We start from the raw sequence: 23373 nt of genomic DNA on the forward strand, positions 1-23373 counted from the left end.
ATGGTGGCAGTGGGGTTATGTTATGAGCAGGCATAAGCTATGGAACGAACATAATTGCATTTTTATCAATGGAAATTTGAATGCACAGAGATACCGTGATGAGATCCTGAGGCCCATTGTCAAGCCATTTATCCGCCGCCATCACCTCATGTTTCAGCAAGATAATGCACGACCCCATGTCGCAAGGATCTGTACACAATTCCTGGAAGCTGAAAATGTCGCAGTTCTTCCGTGGCCTGCATACTCAGTCTTGTCACCCACTGAGCAGGTCTGGGGTGCTCTGGATCGACTTGTACGACAGCGTGTTCCAGTTCCCGCCAATATCCAGCAGCCGTTGAAGAGGAGTGGGGACAGCATTCTACAGGCCACAATCAACAGCCTGATCGACTCTATGTGAAGGAGATGTGTAGCGTTGCACGAGGCAAATGGTCACCAGATACTGACTGCTTTTCTGATCCACGCCCCTACTTTTATTTTTACTTTAAAAAAAATCTGTGATCCAGATGCATGTCTGTATTCCCAGTCATGTGAAACCCATAGATTAGGGCCTAATGAATTGATTTCAATTGACTTATTTCCTTATATGAACTGTAACTCAGTAAGATCGTAGACATTGTTGCATGTTGTGTTTATATTTGTGTTCAGTGTATTTACAGTGATGCAGCTGGTTTGGATTACACTGAGGCATTAAAAGAACGACGGCTTCCTGATTCAATCACCAGACTGCTGAGTCTGTCTGAGAGGCCCCGGCTAGAAGTCAGAGTGGAGCAGCTAGTCGGCTGTATCTGCACCAAAACTCAAGGATTGTCTATCCTGTAGCGTGTTCTTCATCTTTTTAAATAGTGGGCCTCAATGTTTTCAGAACTTGACTGATTAAAACTAATCTTCTCATCCTCTCTCATCTCTCTGCAGCAGAAATGGTGAGCAATACGTTTGGAACATCAAATCACAAAAAAATATATATATATATATATTTAAATGATCGCAGTGTCCAATCTCAAAACAAATCATATTGCCACCTACGTATCATGATATTATCATACTATGATAGTATTGTGATAATAACATAACCGTGATAATATCGTATCGTGAGGTCCCTAGAAATTCCCAGCCCTAAGTTGCACCGCGATGGGATCCACAGCGGAGGACGGCCGGAGTACTTTATATCTGTGAGGGATTCTGGGACATATGGCATCCATAATAGAACGCCATTTTGTCTGACGAAGGATGACTTCACATTTTTTACATTGATATTTTAGTCATTCAGCAGACGCTCTTACTGCATCCATAGCAACTTACATTTAGTGAATTCATCTTCAGATAGCTAGGTGGGACAACAGCACGTCACAGTCATAGGAAACTTAACTTTTCCTCAATCAAGTCAGAGTTATTAAAATGTGGAATATGGATGCCGTACTGGAGCACACCTCTTCCATGTCCTGTTTCAAATGGATACCTGTGAGAGGGTGTCCAGCAGGTGGTCAGTGATGCTCAAGCCTGGATGAACATGGTCAATGGAGTAAGGAAGGGCAGTAGAGCAGAGAGCAGGCTGCCAGACTCACTGGCACTTTAATTATCAATAAGGAGGAGGCATGCAATATCTTCAGTAGTCCTATCAGACAGCAGGCTTAGTTTCATCTGCATGTCAGACACACGTAGGACTCTATCACACACACACACACACACACACACACACACACACACACACACACACACACACACACACACACACACACACACACACACACACACACACACACACACACACACACACACACACACACACACACACACACACACACACACACACACACACACACACACACACGGTTCAAAGCATTATTTGAAGTGGAACACACTATCGTGGTTGTGCATCTTTTTAATCAAAAACATTCCAGGGTCTTTTTATGAGTACAAAGCTGCTATCATCAGCAGCAGCAGTTTAACAGAGTAAAGATCAGTCTCCCGAACTCATCTCACATCTCCAACGTTCCCCCATACTGAAAAGGCCGTGGTCTGAACCCGTGGTGGGACATTGAGTTCATGGCTCGCATTGTTCTGAGGGCATCTCTGATCCCGATTGGCACAGCGGTTTAAGGCACTGCATCTCAGTGCTAGAGGCATCACTACAGACCTTGGTTCGATCCTGGGCTGAATCACAACTGGCCGTCTCATAGGGCGACGCACAATTGGCCCAGCGTCGTCCGGGTTAGGGGAGGGTTTGGCCCAGCGTCGTCCGGGTTAGGGGAGGGTTTGGCCCAGCGTCGTCCGGGTTAGGGGAGGGTTTGGCCCAGCGTCGTCCGGGTTAGGGGAGGGTTTGTCCGTCATTGTAAAATAAGTATTTGTTCTTACCTGACTTAGTTAAATTTTAAAAATGCACCATGGTGAAGTGTACCCTCGGTACAGATCTAGGTTAATCTTTTCCTCCCCCTATCCTAACCTTAACCATTAGTGGGGGAAATGCAAAACTGATCTCAGATCAGTGTCTTGAGGCAACCTCACCCTACACCATATTGAACATGATACAGCTACACGGTGAATTACTGGAGATCCACACGGTAGTACGGTTGAACACAGTCACCCTCACTCAGTCACAGCCTGTGGACAGCTGCAGCTTGGGGGCCCATCTCCACAGTCCTGGACCTATGTCGTGTCCTCACCTGAACCCCTGGTGGAAGTACTCATTAATCCCACCACAGTGATACACAGAGGACTCCACTGTAAGCTGCCTGTCCAAAGACAACACTAGTCTGCCTGCATGTCTATCTAGGTTTGATTGACAGGATACCAAAAGTGTTGCTGATGTAATGTTTCCACAGCAAACATTTTCCCAGGTGCGAGGTACCGTATGCACAGTTTACTGGTGTACTTTACCAAGTGTCTAGAACGAAACACAGAAGCTTCCTACACCATTTAGAACTATCCCTCCTTAACCCCTATCGGTGATGTGTAGGACACTGTCTTGATGGGTATTCATATCAATCACATTTTAAATCATTGAAAATACTTTATCTGGGCTCGATTGGCTTTGTCTGGGGCAATGCAAGCAATAGAATATTGTGCAAACCCTGCCCATCTGGCAGGGTAAGGCAAAAGCTAAAATAACAAAGGATGTCAATAGTATTTGAAGCCACGTTTGCTGCATTTACATGTTCAGACCTGTTCTGATTTGCGAGGCACATGGAGAAACGGCAGACTGAATCACCACTTGAACAACACTGCCTGCATCAACTAAACCCCTTTGGGAGAGCCCTACAACATCCATCAATTCCAGCAGGACAGCTCCTGAGCACACACAGGTTCAAAGACTCATCTGATCGCCACCCGGGTCAAGGGTCAGCGTCTGAGCAGCGTGAGGGGTGAGAGCAGCAGGTCAAAATAAACAGACGAGGTTGCACGGTTCTCTCATATCCTCTCATCCGTCTTGACGACAGGATGAAGGAAGGAGGAGAAGACACTGGCAACCCTATCAGTGAAAGAGAGGAGACATTTACATTACATTTAAGTCATTTAGCAGACGCTCTTATCCAGAGCGACTTACAAATTGGTGCATTCACCTTATGACATCCAGTGGAACAGTCACTTTACAATAGTGCATCTAAATCTTAAAGGGGGGTGGTGAGAGGGATTACTTATCCACCAGAAAGGTGGAGTGGAACAGGACCCATATTCATAAAAGGGTCTCAGAGTAGGAGTGCTGATATAGGATCAGGTCCAATCCCTGTCCATATAAATCTTATTCATTATGATCTAAAAAAGGCATAACTGACCTAGATCAGCACTCCTACACTCAGACGCTTTAGGAACACGGGCCCTGCTGGTCACTAGCCAGCAGAGCTGTTTTGAGGAGGTGAGCGAGTGTTGGAACTCAGCTGATCTAGAGCCAGTGAGTGGCTGCCTGGTAAGTATACAGTAAGCTGGCCAGTTGTCCACCACTCTGACCAAGCCAACGGGCAGCTCTTCTGAAAAGGTGTGCAGCCACCCCCTGATGGAATGTTATTCCTAGAGCCTGACATTGTTTCCCCCCCACCCACATTGAGAATGAGAACCAGAGTCCATCAGCCCTGTTGACACAGTCAGCCAGGGCCTCACCTTCCAGGGATTAGACAGTGGCCCTGGAGCCCACCCCTGGAGCCTCCATTCACCAGGCCTGGGTGGTAGGCTACACACAGACAGGACTAGGTCTCCTGGCAACAGGCTGAAGCCGCTTAGTCACCATTGAGGCGACACAAAGGGGTAGCCGCGAAATCACGTAACATTTGACGGGTATGAACAGGAGCTGAACTAACAATTCAAGGCGTTTTATTGGTATGGGAAACATATGTTTACATTACCAAAGCAAGTCAAATAGATAGATATTCATGATTACATGGGGTCTAACTCTCCAGGGATTTAATTTACACAGAAACAAATGGTCGGTTTGATGTTTAGTTGAGTTTTCTACAAAACTTAATTATATTTTAAATATTGAAAATCCTGCTGTTGAACCTAACATTGATATTTAATGTCAGTCGTCTCGATGTATTTTTGCCCGGCGGTGGTTATGCTTGAGATCTTTCTGCTTTAGATTCAGGAGGAATCCGACACGTTCTCCTTCACACCCCAGCCCGAATGTGTGGGGGCTACACGTACTAGCCATTTTTTACAGTGCTTGTAAAGACGTTAGGATTTTACCATGCTTATTTTATTTGACAGCCTTCACCCAACTTGTTGAGCCTGCATCCTCCCACAGAGCTTGGTCTGGGCCAATCCAAACTTAGCTTGGTCTGGGCCAATCCAAACTTAGGAAACTTAAATGCTTATCGTTTCGTGTCAGGGACAGTCAATTAGATCACTCCTTTTTCCCTTTCATACCAACAATTTCAACGAACATCAAGAACAAGTTTTATCAACTGACACCAACACCTTTAGTTAGCGTAACATTCCAACCACAACAACTTGGTCAACAACTAATTTCTTTGTTAGACAACAAAGACAACTTTTTTTTTCTCCCTTCATCCAGCCAGGCAGCCCCTCATAAATCGCTCCAGACTGCAAGGCAGGCCTCTCTCGGACATCTGATAGTGATTAAAACATGGCCTGGAGTGGCTTCAACACCACACCTATTAGGGTGCATCCCGGATGGCACCCTACATAGTTCACACCTTTTCTCCAGGACCCATACAGCTCTGGTCAAAAGGTGTGCACTACAGGGAACAGGGCACCATTCAGGACACAGCCTTACTTTCAGCCATGAAAGACCCCATGCCCCCCCCCTCCGTCCCCCTTTTCCGTTCCCAGTCCCTCACACACTCTGCCATTCAGGACGCAGCCTTACTTTCAGCCATGAAAGACCCCACGGCCCCCATTCCTTCCTCCACCTCTCCGTCCCCTGGAACAGTCACGCTTCTGTGCACTGTTGATTAGCTAGAACCGGAGGAGCTGGCTGAAGGGACTTTATTGTGTTCGTTAAAATGTAAAGACCGTATCCGATGTCCAGAAAGAAGCCCCCGCTATCTGAGGAAGGGAAACCTTTTTTTTCTCTACATTTCATGATTCACCTTTTTATGATCCAATATCTGCGTGTATGTTTATGGTTATCGTCTCACACACACGGGTAGATCCAACAAGCCTTGCTATACCTGCCTGACTGAATGCATGGAGACATCCAGACAGAGACCGATATTACAGGATGTAGTATAGCTCTACTGTTGAGAAGAATCTCTTTTAAAACACACCAAGTGTGTGTGTGTGCCCATGCGTGTGGGTAAATGTGTGGGAGGTGTTCAGTCATTTGTTTTGACTGATTCCATAATCCTGCAGCATGTGCTTTAACCCCATTATAGATTCTGAAGAAAGTGGACACTCGCTCTCCTTAGTATCAAAAGGACTCCATAGAGCGTATCACACATTTTTCCCATCGGCAGTTCCAAAATCTAAATATAGCTTGACACACTTCTGAACACCACTCAATGGTCAACATAGCTTATTTAAAACAACAGGGGGCCTGACAACCCCTTGACTAATGGCCGAAGTGCACGTTCCAGGCTAACTACATCGCAGACAATGCATTGCATTAACCAATACAATGTTTGCAGTCGGGCATCAGACTGATTATATGATGTGGTGAGTTGATATGGTGAACCTCTATCCAGGCGTTGTGAGATCTGGCATTTGTTTACAATAATAGTCAGACTGAAAACAAAGCCATTCTCTTCACTGGCCTACGAAGGTTATCATCGGGTTCTGTGGGGTATTGTTCAGAAACAACAACCCAACGATCTCACTAGACCTGGTGTGAAAACAACATGAGTATTGTGTTAGTGGCGGATCCCGTTGTGACAGCTCAGTAAAATCCCACACAGAGCTACAGGAGACAGGGCCCTCTGGCAGTCAGAGGAGCCCAGACAGTTTACAGGTCATTTCAGCACATCTGTCAAAGTCCTTCATTCAGAGCATGGTCAAGCCCATGGACTTTACTTTGTGAAAAACTAAGGACACTTGAAGAGCGTTAGGGAATTTCAATAGACGACATCCTTAGAATACATGCGTGCTTATTGCCTTTAGACTACACAATACTACATGTGTTATCATCTGCGTTCGCAGAGCAGGTTATTGCAGTAACAGGTAGCATGGACACACTGCGTGTGTCCTACATCATTAACTCACTGTCTAAATTAGGTTTGATATTTTAAATGTTATTGTTTCATTTGTACATTTTATTTGTATTATTATTTTTACAAAAATAGGTCCGTGTGTCAGAATCAACTCTCCCCCTCTCTACCTGGGGGCTGGGATACATTTACACAGGAAACGGTGTGGACAAGGTTCATAAGTTTGGGGTTGTAAAACAGTGCTGGGAGCATTTCACATTGACTATAAAACCCTTAGCGTGAGAGGGGGGGCAGTGACTATAAAACCCTTAGCGTGAGGAGGGGGGCAGTGACTATAAAACCCTTAGCATGAGGAGGGGGGCAGTGACTATAAAACCCTTAGTGTGAGGAGGGGGGCAGTGACTATAAAACCCTTAGCGTGAGGAGGGGGGGCAGTGACTATAAAACCCTTAGCGTGAGGAGGGGGGGGGGCAGTGACTATAAAACCCTTAGCGTGAGGAGGGGGGGCAGTGACTATAAAACCCTTAGCGTGAGGAGGGGGGGGGCAGTGACTATAAAACCCTTAGTGTGAGGAGGGGGGGGCAGTGACTATAAAACCCTTAGCGTGAGGAGGGGGGGGGGGCAGTGACTATAAAACCCTTAGCGTGAGGAGGGGGGGCAGTGACTATAAAACCCTTAGCGTGAGGAGGGGGGGGGGCAGTGACTATAAAACCTTTAGTGTGAGGAGGGGGGCAGTGACTATAAAACCCTTAGTGTGAGGGGGGGGGGCAGTGACTATAAAACCCCTAGTGTGAGGAGGGGGGGGGGGCAGTGACTATAAAACCCCTAGTGTGAGGAGGGGGGGGGGCAGTGACTATAAAACCCTTAGTGTGAGGGGGGGGGGGGCATTGACTATAAAGCCCCTAGTGTGAGGATGGGGGAGGATGGGGGGGGGGGGGCAGTGACTATAAAACCCTTAGTGTGAGGAGGGGGGCAGTGACTATAAAACCCTTAGTGTGAGGGGGGGGGGCATTGACTATAAAGCCCCTAGTGTGAGGAGGGGGCAGTGACTATAAAACCCTTAGTAATAATAATAATAATAATATATGCCATTTAGCAGACGCTTTTATCCAAAGCGACTTACAGTCATGTGTGCATACATTCTACGTATGGGTGGTCCCGGGAATCGATCGAACCCACTACCCTGGCGTTACAAGCGCCATGCTCTACCAACTGAGCTACAGTAGGACCAGGGGGGGGGGCAGTGACTATAAGGGAGGGGGAGGGGGCAGTGACTATAAAACCCTTAGTGTGAGGAGGATGGGGGCCGGGACTATAAAACCCTTATTGTGAGGAGGGTGGGGGGAGTGTGTGTCTGTGTCTGTGAGTGTGTGTCTGAGTGTGTGTCTGTCTGAGTGCGTGTCTGTCTGAGTGTGTGTCTGTCTGAGTGTGTGTGTCTGTCTGAGTGTGTGTCTGTCTGAGTGTGTGTCTGTCTGAGTGTGTGTCTCTGAGTGTGTGTGTGTCCAAGTGTGTCTCTGTCTGAGTGTGTGTCTGTCTGTGAGTGTGTGTCTGTCTGTGTGTGTGTGTCTGTCTGAGTGTGTGTGTCTGTCTGAGTGTGTCTGTCTAAGTGTGTGTGTGTGTGTCTAAGTGTATGTCTGTGTGTGTGTGTGTGTGTGTGTGTGTGTGTGTGTGTGTGTGTGTGTGTGTGTGTGTGTGTGTGTGTGTGTGTGTGTGTGTGTGTGTGTGTGTGTGTGTCTGAGTGTGTGTGTCCAAGTGTATGTCTGTGTGTGTCTGTCTGAGTGTGTGTCTGTCTGAGTGTGTGTCTGTCTGAGTGTGTGTGTCCAAGTGTATGTCTGTGTGTGTCTGTCTGAGTGTGTGTCTGTCTAAGTGTGTGTGTGTCTGAGTGTGTGTGTCTGAGTGTTGTGTCTAAGTGTATGTCTGTGTGTGTGTGTGTGTGTGTGTCTGTGTGTGTGTGTCTGTCTGAGTGTGTGTGTGTGAACATGACGAACTGCTAGAAAAACTAAAGTAATTTTCAAACAGTAAATCTGGTAGTGTTTCTGCAGATCACTTGTGTTTATTTATTTCACCTTTATTTAACCAGGTAGGCTAGTTGAGAACACCTTTATTTAACCAGGTAGGCTAGTTGAGAACACCTTTATTTAACCAGGTAGGCTAGTTGAGAACACCTTTATTTAACCAGGTAGGCCAGTTGAGAACACCTTTATTTAACCAGGTAGGCGAGTTGAGAACACCTTTATTTAACCAGGTAGGCCAGTTGAGAACACCTTTATTTAACCAGGTAGGCCAGTTGAGAACACCTTTATTTAACCAGGTAGGCGAGTTGAGAACACCTTTATTTAACCAGGTAGGCGAGTTGAGAACACCTTTATTTAACCAGGTAGGCTAGTTGAGAACACCTTTATTTAACCAGGTAGGCTAGTTGAGAACACCTATATTTAACCAGGTAGGCAAGTTGAGAACAAGTTATCATTTATAATTGTGACCTGGCCAAGATAAAGCAAAGCAGTTCGACATCTACAACAACACAGAGTTACACATGGAGTAAAACAAACATACAGTCAATAATACAGTAGAGAAATGAGTCTATATACAATGTGAGCAAATGAGGTGAGATACAATATAGCAAGTAAAATAAAAAATAAAAATAAAAATAAACACTGGAATGGTAGATTTGCAGTGGAAGAATGTGCAAAGTAGAGATAGAAATAATGGGGTGTAAAGGAGCTAAATAAATAAATAAATAAATAAATACAGTAGGGGTAGAGGTAGTTGTTTGGGCTAAATTATAGATGGACTATGTACAAGTGCAGTAATCTGTGAGCTGCTCTGACAGCTGGTGCTTAAAGCTAGTGAGGGAGATAAGTGTTTCCAGTTTCAGAGATTTTTGCAGTTTGTTCCAGTCATTGGCAGCAGAGAACTGGAAGGCGAGGCGGCCAAAGTAAGAATTGGTTTTGGGGTTGACCAGAAAGATATACCTGCTGGAGCGGGTGCTACAGGCGGGTGCTGCTATGGTGACCAGCGAGATGAGATAAGAAGGGGGGACTTTACCTAGCAGGGTCTTGTAGATGACCTGGAGCCAGTGGGATTGGCGACGAGTATGAAGCGAGGGCCAGCCAACAAGAGCGTACAGGTCGCAGTAGTGGGTAGTATATGGGGCTTTGGTGACAAAACGGATGGCACTGTGATAGATTGCATCCAATTTATTGAGTAGGGTATTGGAGGCTATTTTGTAAATGACGTCGCCAAAGTCGAGGATCGGTAGGACGGTCGGTTTTACAAGGGTATGTTTGGCAGCATGAGTGAAGGAGGCTGTGTTGCGAAATAGGAAGCCAATTCTAGCTTTAACTTTGGATTGGAGATGTTTGATGTGAGTCTGGAAGGAGATTTATAGTCTAACCAGACACCTATGTATTTGTAGTTGTCCACATATTCTTAGATAGAACCGTCCAGAGTAGTGCTGTTGGACGGGTAGGTAGGTGCAGGCAGCGATCGGTTGAAGAGCATACATTTAGTTTTACTTGTATTTAAGAGCAATTGGAGGCCACGGAAGGAGAGTTGTATGGCATTGAAGCTCGTCTGAAGGGTTGTTAACACAGTGTCCAAAGAGGGGCCAGAAGTATACAGAATGGTGTCGTCTTCGTAAAGGTGGATCAGAGACTCACCAGCAGCAAGAGCAACATCATTGATGTATACAGAGAAGAGAGTCGGTCCAAGAATTTAACCCTGTGGCACCCACATAGAGACTGCCAGAGGCCCGGACAACAGGGCTTCCGATTTGACACACGGAACTCTATCAGAGAAATAGTTGGTGAATCAGGTGAGGCAGTCATTTGAGAAACCAAGGCTATCGAGTCTGCCGATGAGGATGTGGTGATTGACAGAGTCGAAAGCCTTGGCCAGGTCAATGAATACGGCTGCACAGTATTGTTTCTTATCGATGGCAGTTAAGATATCGTTTAGGACCTTGAGCGTGGCTGAGGTGCACCCATGACCAGCTCTGAAACCAGATTGCATAGCGGAGAAGGTATGGATGGATTTGAAATGGTCGGTAATCTGTTTGTTAACTTGGCTTTCGAAGACCTTAGAAAGGCAGGGTAGGATAGATATAGGTCTGTAGCAGTTTGGGTCAAGAGTGTTCCCCCCTTTGAAGAGGGGGATGACCACAGCTGCTTTCCAATCTTTGTGAATCTCAGACGGCACGAGAGGTTGAACAGGCTAGTAATAGGGGTCGCAACAATTTGGGCAGATAATTTTAGAAAGAAAGGGTCCAGATTGTCTAGCCCGGCTGATTTGTAGGGGTCCAGATTTTACAGCTCTTTCAGAACATCAGCTGACTGTATTTGGGGAAAGCTTGGGCGAGATGCTGTGGGGGGTGCAGTGCTGTTGACCGGCATAGGGGTAGCCAGGTGGAAAGCATGGCCAGCCGTAGAAAAATGCTTAATGAAATTCTCAATTATAGTGGATTTATCGGTAGTGACCGTGTTTCCTATCCTCAGTGCAGTGGGCAGCTGGGAGGAGGTGTTCTTATTCTCCAAGAACTTTACAGTGTCCCAGAACTTTTTTGAGTTAGTGTTGCAGGAAGCAAATGTATGCTTGCAAAAGCTAGCCTTGGCTTTTCTAACTGCCTGTGTGTAGTGGTTTCTAGCTTCCTTGAAAAGTTGCATATCACGGGGGCTGTTTGATGCTAATGCAGAATGCCATAGGATGTTTTTGTGTTGGTTAAGGGCAGTCAGGTCTGGAGAGAACCAGGGGCTATACCTGTTCCTGGTTCTAAATTTCTTAAATGGGGCATGCTTATTTAAGATGGTGAGGAAGGCATTTAAAAAAAATAACCAGGCATCCTCTACTGACGGGATGAGGTCAATGTCCTTCCAAGATACCCCGGCCAGGTCGATTAGAAAGGCCTGCTCGCTGAAGTGTTTCAGGGAGCATTTGACAGTGATAAGTGGAGGTCGTTTGACCGCTGACCCATTACGGATGCAGGCAATGAGGCAGTGATCGCTGAGATCTTGGTTGAAAACAGCAGAGGTGTATTTAGAGGGCAAGTTGGTTAGGATGATATCTATGAGGGTGCCCGTGTTTACAGCTTTGTGGTGGTACCTGGTAGGTTAATTGATCATTTGTGTGAGATTGAGGGCATCAAGCTTAGATTGTAGGATGGCTGGGGTGTTAAGCATGTTCCAGTTTAGGTCGCCTAGCAGCACGAGCTCTGAAGATAGATGGGGGGCAATCAGTTCACATATGGTGTCCAGAGCACAGCTGGGGGCAGATGGTGAGAGACTTGATTTTAGAGAAGTGGATTTTTAAAAGTAGAATTTCAAACTGATTGGGTACAGACCTTGATAGTAGGACAGAACTCTGCAGGCTCTCTCTGCAGTAGATTGCAACACCACCCCCTTTGGCCATTCTAGCTTGTCTGAAAATGTTATAGTTCAGAATGGAGATTTCAGAAATTTTGGTGGTCTTCCTAAGCCAGGATTCAGACACGGCTAGAACATCCGGGTTGGCAGAGTGTGCTAAAGCAGTGAATAAAACGTCTGGGTTAGGGAGGGTTTGGCTGGTAGGGATATCCTTGTCCAGCGACTCCTGTGGCGGGCCGAGCGCAGTGCACACTAGCCAAGGTAGCTAGCGACACAGTGTTTCCTCCGACACATTGGTGCGGCTGGCTTCCGGGTTGGATGCGCGCTGTGTTAAGAAGCAGTGCGGCTTGGTTGGGTTATGTATCGGAGGACGCATGACTTTCAACCTTCGTCTCTCCCGAGCCCGTACGGGAGTTGTAGCGATGAGACAAGATACTAGCTACTAACAATTGGATACCACGAAATTGGGGGTAAAATTTCTAAAAATATATATATTTTTTAAAGAGCACCTCGGGAATAGGAGTGGAACTAGGCACTGCAGGGCCTGGATTCACCTCTATCACCAGAGGAACAAAGGAGGAGTAGGATAAGGGTACGGCTAAAAGCTATGAGAATTGGTCATTTAGAATATCCAGAACAGAGAGTAAAATTAGGTTTCTAGGGGCGATAAAATAGCTTCAAGGTATAATGTACAGACAAAGGTATGGTAGGATGTGAATACAATGGAGGTAAACCTAGATATTGAGTGATGATGAGAGAGATAGTCTCTAGAAACATCATTGATGTCATCGCATGTGTGGGTGGTGGAACTGAAAGGTTGGATAAGGTATAATGAGCAGGGCTAGAGGCTCTACAGTGAAACAAGCCAATAAACACTAACCAGAACAGCAATGGACAAGGAATATTGACATTAAGGAGAGGCATGCTTAGTCGAGTGATCATAAGGGTCCAGTTAATAGTGAGGTTGGTTGGGGTCACGGCGATTCAGACAGCTAGCCGGGCCATCGGTAACAAGCTAGCGTAGGACGGTGTTCTGTTTTTAGCCACTTGCGTTTCCGTTAGTAGATTAGTGGGGTTCCGTGTGGTAGAGGGGATCAATCCAAATTGGCAAAATAGACATAGTTATAGTGACCCAGGAAAAATTGTCAGAGAGACCTATTCAGATTGCAGCTGATAAGACAGCTAACAATTAGCGGGCCGCAGATGGGCGTTCAGGTAACATCGCGACGGAGGAGCCAGTTGGATAACTCCCTCGTGCAGATAACGTTGGTAGTCCAGTCGTGAAGGTCCAGTGGGGCTCCGCATCAGCAGTAAAACGGGTCCGGATAGGTGATTGTAGCCCAGGAGTGATTGATGGAACTCTTCAGCTGGCTAGCTCCGTAATAATTGATGTTTGCTCCGGGAATGACGTAAGTCACACGGATAGCAGCTGCGAGATCCAGGCGTAAATGTTCAGAGCTTTCGGTTGAAATCCGGGGATATGGAGAGAAAAATAGGTCCGGTATATTCTGGTCTGAGTCGCGTTGTACAAAACTGGCGTGGTTAGCTAAATACTAACATTACCCAGTAAACTGGCTAGCTTCTGGGTTGCTCCTGGTTAGCTTCTATTGTGGATTTCAGATTTGAGGTAAATAATACTTTAAAAATATATATATATATTGGTGAGGCAGGTTGCAGGACTTTTGAAGTTGAGTTTTTGGAAAATAAAATATATAAAAGATATGCGAAGAAAGATATATATATATACAGGACACGACAAGATGAGGACAAAGGACGTCTGACTGCTATGCCATCTTGGAAGAGGGTGTGTGTCATTGAGTCTGTGCACTTGCAAGAATAAGTGCGTTTGTAAGTGTGTGTGTGTGTGTGCGCACAGTGCCTTTGGAAAGTATCCAGACCCTTCCCCTTTTTACACATTTTGTTTTAAACGTTACAGCCTTATTCAAAAATAAAAAATTTAATCCTCAGCAATCTACACACAATACCCCATAATGACATCACAATACCCCATAATGTATTAAAAATAAACTGAAATGTCAAGTATTCAGACCCTTTGCTATGAGACATGAAATTCAGCTCAGGTGCATCCTGTTTCCATTGATCATCCTTGACATGTTTCTACAACTTGATTGGAGTCCACCTGTGGTAAATTAAATTGATTCAATTGGAAAGGTAGACACCTGTCTATATCATGTCCCACAGTTGACAGTTTTCTGTTCAATTTTCTGTTAAATCCCACTAATGTTTGTGTACTAAAATATTATTCTTTAAGCCTAGGCATTGGGCTTGAGATAGTTTCTTTAAGTAACTCATAAGATAAGTGTGTGTGTACATTAAGAGAGGTCTGTTCGAACTGTTCTGTGTGTGTGTGTGTGTGTGTGTGTGTGTGTGTGTGTGTGTGTGTGTGTGTGTGTGTGTGTGTGTGTGTGTGTGTGTGTGTGTGTGTGTGTGTGTGTGTGTGTGTGTGTGTGTGTGTGTGTGTGTGTGTGTGTGTGTGTGTGTGTGTGTGTGTGTGTGTGTGGAGTGACCCATGGATGTCTGGGCACTCAGCCAAGAATATGACTGGTTCTTCTTGATCCTAGACAGAGTAAAGGTTATGTCCTGCACACCAGTAACACAGCTATTCTGTTTTGGACTTTTGGAGCCTGTTTCTGGGGAAAGATTGTGGTGGAGAAATCAGAATTAGCTAAGTAACAACGATAATGTAGATGTCTTATCTGCAGAATATGGTTATATGATTGAACTGTTGAACTCTTGACATTAGAACGTCTCCTTTCGGACTCTGGGGTTGGCAGCTGTACATCCTCCCATATGTGCCTCAGTCACCTGGGGTCCAGAGAGGGGAGAAGTCAGGCTTGTCTATCACATGTCCCTGTTGCTATGCAGAATATCAGCAAAGGGGTGTGGCAAAGGAGGTCAGAAGGAAACATTGTTTCCATATGTGAACTGTGTGTCTTTATTGAAAACCATGTGAAGGGATGGCATGAGTAATGGGGAACCAATCACTTGTCTCCGCAGTGTCTATGCATCAGTCACCTTCTCCTAAGGGGAGATTGTTCTCTCCCCTAGTTCAAAGTGGAAAACTAAGTAACAACAAATGTCCTAAGTTCTAAGTACTGAACAAAACAACAAGTTCTTTGTATTTGGGGCCGAAGGTCTGGCACAGGATGTGTGGGCTTGGTGTTTGGAACCGTTGTAGGTCATCTCTGAGGTTGCATCTATCCTGACCTATCCTGAGATAGTATATACCACAGAAGTATATACCACAGAAGCTAACTCCACTCAGTAGGCTCTCACTCCACCTGAAAATAGCCGAGAGGATCTGCAGAGAAGAATGGGAGAAACAATCTTGCAGCGTCATACCCAAGAAGACTCGAGGCTGTAATCGCTGCCAAAGGTGCTTCAACAAAGTACTGAGTGAAGGGTCTTACTTACAGTATGTAAACGTGATTTCAGTTTTTATTTTGAATAAATTAACAAAAAATTCTAAAAACCTGTTTTTGCATCATGGGGTATTGTGTGTAGATTGTTGGGGGGAGAACAATTTAATAGATTTTAGAATAAGGCGGTCACCTAACAAGATGTAGAAAAAGTCAAGGGGTCTGAATGCTTTACCGAAGACACTATGTGTGCAAATTATCAACCCTTGTCAAGACAATGGATCAGTCTCGTGCGTAGAGGACCAGATCAGTCTCGAGCGTACGGGATCAGATCAGTCTCGAGCGTACGGGACCAGATCAGTCTCGTGTGTACGGGACCAGATCAGTCTCGAGTGTACGGGACCAGATCAGTCTCGAGGGTACGGGACCAGATCAGTCTCGTGCGTAGAGGACCAGATCAGTCTTGTGCGTAGAGGACCAGATCAGTCTCGTGCGTAGAGGACCAGATCAGTCTCGTGCGTAGAGGACCAGATCAGTCTCGTGCGTAGAGGACCAGATCAGTCTCGTGCGTAGGGGACCAGATCAGTCTCGTGCGTACGGGACCAGATCAGTCTCGTGCGTACGGGACCAGATCAGTCTCGTGCGTAGGGGACCAGATCAGTCTCGTGCGTAGGGGACCAGATCAGTCTCGTGCGTACGGGACCAGATCAGTCTCGTGCGTAGTCAGTCTCGTGCGTACGGGACCAGATCAGTCTCGTGCGTACGGGACCAGATCAGTCTCGTGCGTACGGGACCAGATCAGTCTCGTGCGTACGGGACCAGATCAGTCTCGTGCGTACGGGACCAGATCAGTCTCGAGGGTACGGGACCAGATCAGTCTCGAGGGTACGGGACCAGATCAGTCTCGTGCGTAGAGGACCAGTTCAGTCTCAGCAGACCTAGGTTGCTCTCTTACACACCTCTTTCAGGAGACAGAAAATGTTTTGGGGTTAAGTTTCCCTTAAGTACAGATCTAGGATCATCCTAACTTTAACCACTAGTGGGGAACCCTATTCCAGGGTAACCAGAACAAGTAGGGGAAACGTCACACTACTCCAGGGTAACCAGAACAAGATTAAAAACATGGACAAAGGAAACACAGGCTAAAACATTTTTTGAAAAAGCAACAAAAATGATCATTCCACATATATCCCAAATATCGGCAACTAACATTCAATTAATATCTCCGGTCTTTCAGAATCATTATAAAATGAACCAGGACACCAACCCGGTTATGTTGTGTTAGAGGACACCAACCCGGTTATGTTGTGTTACAGGACACCAACCCGGTTATGTTGTGTTAGAGGACACCAACCCGGTTATGTTGTGTTAGAGGACACCAACCCGGTTATGTTGTGTTAGAGGACACTAACCCAGTTATCCAGACCTGGGATCAAATACTACTTGAAATCTTTAAAATACTTTTAGCATTTGCTCTAGTCGAGTGCCAGAGGGTGGGGTTTGCACTCTTGCAACATTTTTATTGGTTTCATAGAGCAGCCAGGCAAGCTCAATCAAGCCAGATAAAGTATTTGAACCCAGGTCTGGCGGAATTACTTTTCTTCTTCAGTGGTGCATGAGATCATCAGGCATTTGTGGCCGGTTCAGTAGCAGTCAGACGTCTTTGTCCTGTCGTGTCCCTTGTATATCGTTTTTTCATATTTTTCTTCGCATATCTTTTAAAATATTTTGCTAAACCTTAACATCTAAATACTCTCCTGCAACCCGCCTCACCCAATGTAGTGTGGATCTGCTTTTTTTCTCTAAAGTATCTATATTTACTTCGGATTTGGAATCCCTCAACTGAAGCTAGCCAGCTAACTACCAGCTACCAGTCAGCAAACCATTGCCAGCAGTCATCAGCTAACCTTCAGCTCGAATAGCCAGTTCGAACAACGTGACTCTAACCAGAGCATAACGACCTATTATTTTTATCCCCGGATTCCCACCGCAAACTGAACATTTTCATCTGGATCTTCACAACTAGCTAACCGCAACCCCGGATGCCTACTCCTGGCTAGCGTTTCCATCCACTTAGCTTGAAGCTAGCCTGGCCAGAGTTCCTGTGCTACCACCGAAGCATACTCCTGGGCTACAATATCCAGACCCCTTCAACAGCCGGTACAGGGCATGGAAACCCACAGATCCCCTACGACTGGAATACCGACATAATCTGCCCGAGGACTCAGGCGCGACGCCCACTGAAGGCCCATTATGCTAACCAGCTAGACCTCCTAGCTACCTTGAGCTACCTAGAGCTACTTGGAACCCTAATAATTCCACGACCGGTCTATGGACGTCACCGCATGAAGAGGCAAAAACAGACTTAACCCCATCGCGACGTCCCCCAAAGGCTAACTTTCTAGCCCCTGCTATCTGCTTGCTTGCTAACCCGGCCTGCTAATTACTAGCCTGCCCCGGTCTACTAACTGCTAGCTTGTTTAGCCCCGGTCTGCTAACTTCTAGCTTGTTTAGCCTCGGCCTACTAACTGTTAGCTTGTTAGCACAGGCCTGCTAACTGTCTGAATCGCCGTGTCCCCAGCCAGCCCAACCACTCACTGGACCCATGTCTATTTTCAATCTCTTTTCGATTTTTAATTCGATTATACTTTCCGGTAACCTGCCTCACCCAATGTGATATGGAATCGCTATTATTTTTCATTTTAGAACACATTCAAGAACCTCCAGAAGCTAACAAGCTGATTAGCTACAAGCTATTTAGTCATTGTTAGCCACTGCTAGTGGCTTTTACCTTCTGCAAGGCCAGCCCTGTTTTTAGCATGGATAATACTCGCCAGTCTACCAGTATCGAACTGTCTCTCCACAACAACGCCGGATTCCTGCCGTAATCCCTGGACCACTACTTCTGATCTTCACAGCTAGCTTGCACCCAGTACTGAAGCTATCCCTGAGGCCCACTTCCCGGCCTACTCAGCTGTTCACCCGAACCCTACTCATACACGACTAGAGCCCAATACTCCACCGGATCCTTGCTGTAAACTCTGGACCATGGCTAAAGCCACTGCCACGAAGCTAGCACAAGTTAGCCGTGAGCCAGGCACATCTCCCTGCCAACCCTGAGCAGACCCCCCTACCACCCCCGGGCTACTAACTTTAAACGCTGTGTCACTAGCGTGGTGGTGGCTTCCCTGTCCCATCTACTGCTGCCCCCTGGACACTGATCACTTGGCTACATAGCTGATGCCTGCTGGACTGTCCATTAATCACGGTACTCCATTCTGTTTATTTATGTTTTATCTGTCAGGCCCAGCCGCGAACTCAGGCTTTGTGTAGTTAATCCGACCCTCTCTGCCTAGTCATCACCATTTTACTTGCTGTTGTTGTGTTAGCTGACTAGCTGTTGTCTCACCTGTTGTTTTAGCTAGCTCTCCCAATCAAGACCTGCGACTACTTTATGCCTTGCTGTATGTCTCTCAAATATCAATATGCCTTTTATACTGTTGTTCAGGTTATTTATCATTGTTTTAGTTTACAATGGAGCCCCTAGTTCAACCCCTCACACCTCTGATACACCTCCTTTGTCCCACCTCCCACACATGCGGTGACCTCACCCATTATAACCAGCATGTCCAGAGATACAACCTCTCTTATCATCACTCAGTGCCTGGGCTTACCTCCTCTGTACCCACACCCCACCATACCCGTCATCACATTATGCCCTGAATATATTCTACCACGCCCATAAATCTGCTCCTTTTATTCCTTGTCCCCAACCCTCATCCTACTCCTCCTCTGTTCCTCGGGTGATGTGGAGGTAAACCCAGGCCCTGCATGTCCCCAGGCACCCTCATTTGTTGACTTCTGTGATCGAAAAAGCCTTGGTTTCATGCATGTCAGAAGCCTCCTCCCTAAGTTTGTTTTACTCACTGCCTTAGCACACTCTGCCAACCCTGATGTCCTTGCCGTGTCTGAATCCTGGCTTAGGAAGGACACCAAAAATTCTGATATTTCCATACCCAACTATAACACTTACCATCAAGATAGAACTGCCAAAGGGGGAGGAGTTAGCCTGCAAAGTTCTGTCATACTTTCCAGGTCTATGCCAAAACAGTTCAAATTCCTAATTTTAAAAATGAATCTCTCCAGAAATAAGTCTCTCACAGTTGCCACCTGCTACTGACCCCCCTCAGCTCCCAGCTGTGCCCTGGTCACCATCTGTGAATTGATCGCCCCCCATCTAGCTTCAGAGTTTGTTCTGTTAGGTGACCTAAACTGGGATATGCTTAACACCCCGGCAGTCCTACAATCTAAGCCCACCTGGAACCCACCAGGTACAACCCTAAATCCGTAAACATGGGCACCCTAATAGACATTATCCTGACCAACTTGCCCTCCAAATACACCTCTGCTGTCCTCAATCAGGAACCAATACACGAAGTCAGTCAGGAAAGCAAAGGCCAGCTTTTTCAAGCAGAAATTTGCATCCTGTAGCTCTAACTCCAAAAAGTTCTGGGACACTGTAAAGTCCATGGAGAAAAAGAGCACCTCCTCCTTGCTGCCCATTGCGCTGAGGCTAGGTAACACGGTCACCACCGATAGATCCGTGATAATCGAAAACTTCAACAAGCATTTCTCAACGGCAGGCCATGCCTTCCTCCTGGCTACTCCAACCTCGGCCAACAGCTCCGTCCCCCCCCCCCCCCCCCCCCCCCCCCGAAGCTACTCGCCCACGCCTCCCCAGTTTCTCCTTTACTCAAATCCAGATAGCAGATGTTCTGAAAGAGCTGCAAAACCTGGACCCATACAAATCAGCTGGGCTTGACAATCTGGACCCTCTATTTCTGAAACTGTCCGCCACCATTGTCGCAACCTCTCCCTCGTCAAAGGGGGGAGACACCCTGGACCCAAACTGTTACAGACCTATATCCATTCTGCCCTGCCCATCTAAGGTCTTCGAAAGCCAAGTCAACAAACAGATCACTGACCATCTCGAATCCCACCGTACCTTCTCCACTGTGCAATCCGGTTTCCGAGCCGGTCACGGGTGCACCTCAGCCACACTCAAGGTACTAAACGATATTATAACCGCCATCGATAAAAGATAGTACTGTGTACTGTGCAGCCGTCTTCATCGACCTGGCCAAGGCTTTCGACTCTGTCAATCACCATCGGCAGACTCAGTAGCCTCGGCTTTTCTAATGACTGCCTTGCCTGGTTCACCAACTACTTTGCAGACAGAGTTCAGTGTGTCAAATCGGAGGGCATGTTGTCCGGTCCTCTGGCAGTCTCTATGGGGGTGCCACAGGGTTAAATTCTCAGGCCGACTCTTTTCTCTGTATATATCAATGATGTTGCTCTTGCTGCGGACGATTCCCTGATCCACCTCTACGCAGACGACACCATTCTGTATACTTCTGGCCCTTCCTTGGACACTGTGCTATCTGACCTCCAAACAAGCTTCAATGCCATACAACTCCCCTTCCGTGGCCTCCAACTGCTCTTAAAACGCTAGTAAAACCAAATGCATGCTTTTCAACCGTTCGCTGCCTGGACCTGCACGCCCGACTAGCATCACCACCCTGGATGGTTCCGACCTAGAATATGTGGACATCTATAAGTACCCAGGTGTCTGGCTAGACTGCAAACTCTCCTTCCAGACTCATATCAAACATCTCCAATCCAAAATCAAATCTAGAGTAGGCTTTCTATTACGCAACAAAGCCTCCTTCACTCATGCCGCCAAACTTACAGATCCTACAGATCCTCGACTTCGGCGATGTCATCTACAAAATACCTTCCAATACTCTACTCAGCAAACTGGATGCATTTTATCACAGTGCCATGCGTTTTGTTACTAAAGCACCTTATACCACCCACCACTGTGACCTGTATGCTCTAGTCGGTTGGCCCTCGCTACATGTTCGCCGCCAGACCCACTGGCTCCAGGTCATCTACAAGTATATGCTAGGTAAATCTCAGCCTTATCTCAGTTCACTGGACACGATGGCAAAACCCACCCGTAGCATGCACTCCAGCAGGTGTATCTCACTGATCATCCCTAAAGCCAAAACCTCGTTTGGCCGCCTTTCCTTCCAGTTCTCTGCTGCCTGCGACTGGAACGAATTTCAAAAATTGCTGAAGTTGGGGACTTATCTCCCTCACCAACTTTAAACATCTGCTATCTGAGCAGCTAACCGATCGCTGTGTACATAGTCCATCGGTATATAGCCCACACAATTTACCTACCTCATTCCCATACTGTTTTTTATTTTATTTACTTTTCTGCTCTTTTGCACACCAGTATCTCTACCTGCACATGTTCATCTGATCATTTATCACTCCAGTATTAATCTGCTAAATTGTAATAATTCACTCCTATGGCCTATTTATTGCCTACCTCCTCATGCCTTTTGCACACAATGTATATAGATTATTTTTTTCTACTGTTATTGACTTGTTTATTGTTAACTCCATGCGTAACTCTGTGTTGTTGCCTGTTCACACTGCTATGCTTGAACTTGGCCAGGTCGCAGTTGCAAATGAGAACTTGTTCTCAGCTAGCCTACCTGGTTAAATAAAGGTGAAATATTTTTTTTTTAAATGAGCTTAACTACTTCTATGCTTGCTTCGAGGCAAATAACACTGAAACATGCATGAGAGCACCAGCTGTACCGGAAGACTGTGTGATCACACTCACCGTAGCCAATGTGAGTAAGACCTTTAGACGGGTCAACATTAATAAGGCCAGATCGATTACCAGGTCGTGTACTGCGAGCATGCGCTGACCAAACAGCAAGTGTCTTCACTGATATTTTCAACCTCTCCCCGTCCAAGTCTGTAATACCAACATGTTTTAAGCAGACCACCATAGTGCCTGTGCTCAAGAACACTAAGGTAACCTGCCTAAATGACTACCGACCCGTAGCAATAATAATATAATAATATAGCACTCACGTCTCTAGCCATGATGTGCTTCAAAAGGCTGACCCATGGCTCACATCAACACCATTATCTCAGAAACCCTAGACCCACTCCAATTTGCATACTGCCCCAACAGATCCACAGATGATGCAGTTTCTATTTGACTCCACACTGCCGATTTCCCACCTGTACAAAAGGAACACCTATGTGAGAATGCTATTCATTGACTACAGCTCAGCATTCAACACCACACTTCCCTCTGCAACTGGATCCTGGACGTTCTGACGGGCCGCCCCCAGGTGGTAAGGGTAGGTTACAACACAACCGCCAAACTGATCCTCAATACAGTGGCCCCTCAAGAGTGTGTGCTCAGCCCCCTCCTGTAATCCCTGCTCCCTCATGACTGCACGGCCAGGCACGACTCCAACACCATCATTACATTTGCCGATGACACAACAGTGCCTGATCACCGACAACAACGAGACAGTCTATAGAGAGGAGGTCAGAGACCTGGCCATGTGGTGCCAGCAACAACCTTTCCCTCAACGTGATCAAGACAAAAGTAGTGTAGTGGCTTCCTTTCCTCTTGACCATAGCCACTGCCCAAGCCTGAAGCGGGGTTGTTTAGTACGCATATAGTCCACACTCAAGGTTTCCAAACGGCCAAACATTCAATGACATCCAGGGATATGGTGCAACAAAAATGTTTATTCTTCTTATATCTAACAAAGAAAAATATTCTCCAAATCAACTTAACTTCTTGGATATAGGGGGCGCTATTTTAATTTTTGGATGAAAAACCCATTTTAAACAAGATATTTTGTCACGAAAAGACGCTCAACTATGCATTCAATTGACAGCTTTGGAAAGAAAACACTGACGTTTCCAAAACTGCAAAGATATTGTCTGTGAGTGCCACAGAACTGATGTTACAGGCGAAACCCAGATAAAGATCCAATCAGGAAGTGCCGCATTTTTTTAAACAGCCTCATGCCAATGACTCAGCTTACGTTTTCCACATTTTCCCCAGGGTGTCTGCAGCATTGTGACGTCTTTTTAGGCATTTCCATTGGAGAATGGCTGTAAGGGACCATATATAGCATGTGGTCACATGGTGTC

General features: G+C 46.3%; 1 protein-coding gene across 4 annotated transcripts in view; it reads right to left on the minus strand.

The window, feature by feature from the left end:
- Window positions 1-23373, minus strand: part of bmpr1ba (bone morphogenetic protein receptor, type IBa) — a 163553-nt gene that overhangs the window by 117538 nt on the left and 22642 nt on the right. The gene's annotated exons all lie outside the window — the stretch shown is intronic.

The sequence above is a fragment of the Oncorhynchus gorbuscha genome, linkage group LG04 (genome assembly GCF_021184085.1).
Source record: "Oncorhynchus gorbuscha isolate QuinsamMale2020 ecotype Even-year linkage group LG04, OgorEven_v1.0, whole genome shotgun sequence".
Taxonomy (NCBI): Eukaryota; Metazoa; Chordata; class Actinopteri; order Salmoniformes; family Salmonidae; genus Oncorhynchus; species Oncorhynchus gorbuscha.